The sequence below is a fragment of the Pinus tabuliformis genome, chromosome 4_1 (assembly GCF_031772625.1).
Source record: "Pinus tabuliformis cultivar Carrire ecotype Pingquan chromosome 4_1, CPIR1, whole genome shotgun sequence".
Classification (NCBI taxonomy): Eukaryota; Viridiplantae; Streptophyta; class Pinopsida; order Pinales; family Pinaceae; genus Pinus; species Pinus tabuliformis.
Genome location: NC_142303.1, coordinates 566389609 through 566391714, shown reverse-complemented (window position 1 = coordinate 566391714; position 2106 = coordinate 566389609).

Sequence of the window (2106 nt, the reverse complement as noted above, 5' to 3'; positions counted from 1 at the left end):
TGTGGAAAAATCAACCTCCCTTCTCGAATTGGTCACAGCAACCATTTCCTTCATCATCACCATGGCCAAACCAAACAAGTCAACCCAGTTGGCCAAATTTTCCCTATACTCCACCATATTGGCAAAACAATGTATATCCAGCACAATGGTCCCCTCCTACTTCACAGAGTCAAGCCTGGCAGACAAACTGGCAAAGACCGATGAATCAACCAGTAGGAACCATTCCGCTCCCTCAACCTACACTGCTAGCATTACAACAAAACCCCCAGTCTAACTTAAGACCGCAACTCCCAGCCCAACCCAACCCTAATCCGAATAACAGACTGGTCCAATCTATTCAAATAATTGAAACACCAGAGATAGGAACCGATCTAAGGGAGTGTAATGACCTTCAATTAAGATCGGGGCACATCATTGAAACAGAGGGAGATAAAACCGCTCAAGTTGAAAATCAGTTACCTATAGAACAACCACCACAAGAAGAGGATGTGACCAGACAACAAATTCATGATCAAGCAACCACATCTTCTCCCCCATTCCCAGAATGATTAATTATACCTCAACCTATACAACATCCTGATTTTGACATTCTGGGAGAACTAAAAAATCTGTACATAAAAATCCCACTCCTCCAAGCCATCCAAGACATCCCAATATATGCAAAGACCATCAAAGAGCTATGTATGAAAAAACTGAGGAGGAAAATAACAAATAACCCAAAAGTCCAAGTAGTTGGTACCTTATCCGATCTATTATCAGGAAAAGAAACACCCATTAAATATGAAGACCCAGGAAATCCAATAGTAACCGTACAGATCAATGGACAAACCTTCTCAAATGCGTTAGTTGATCTAGGAGCTGCAATCAATATCTTAACAACCACCACTTGTCAAAAACTGGGCATTACATCAGTAGAACCGACTTCTACTTTATTAGAACTGGCTGACTGATCTCCTGTTAGGCCAGAGGGCACATTGCATGATGTCATGATATTCATTGATTCCTAGGAGTATCCTACCGATTTTCTGATAATAAACCCCAAAAACTGACTTGATGGACATCCATTGATTTTAGGCAGACCTTGGCTTGCAACTGCTGATGCTTATATTGGCTGCCGACAAGGCAGTATGACCATAACTAGGGGGGCTAATATCAAGAATCTAGCTTTATATCCTCCAACCCAGCCAAGTGTCACAATGATAAAAACTAATAAACATCTTGTATCATACCTCACCGAAAATATTAGATCTCCATTAACCATAGAAGAGGCCCTCGATTTCAAAGAACAAACAGAAGATGATGCCATTAACAATTTTATTAGCCAAGTTGAATCTAGATCCCACATACAGTGTCACATGATAGAATCAGCATTTGATAATGAATTAGAAGAAGATCGTCTCAAATATACTCACAATCAAACAATACCTACTACCTCTGTCTCAAATAGCAAAACTGTAGAAATTGAGCCAAGAAAGACTTTAAACATTAATGCCAACTTGACTCCCGAACAAGAAGAGAAGCTGATCCAACTACTAAGGAAATACAAAGAAGCATTTACATGGGACTACCCTAACATGAAAGGAATTGATCCCCAGTTATGTACACACCACATTTACATAGAGAAAGATGCAAGATCCGTTCACTAACCACAAAGGAGACTTAACCCTCACCTAAAAGACATTGTAAAAGATGAACTTCAAAAACTTTTAGATGTGAACTTCATCTACCCTATCTCCGATAGTAAATGGGTCTCCCCACTTGTTGTGGTGCCAAAGAAGAATGGAAAGTGGAGGATTTGTGTAGATTATAGACAGTTAAATAAAGCAACACAAAAAAACCACTTTCCCCTTCCATTCATTGACCAAGTATTAGACACTTTCGCAGGAAAGAAATTATTTTCTTTCTTAGATGGCTTCAGTGGATACAATTAGATTCAGATTGCCCCTAAAGACCAAGACAAAACCACTTTTACTTGTCCTTGGGGAACATTTGCCTACAAAGTTCTACCTTTTTGCCTATGCAATGCCCCTGCCACATTTCAAAGGGCTATCCTCATCATCTTTTCAAATTTAATAAATGAAGGGCTCGAAGTATACATGGATGATT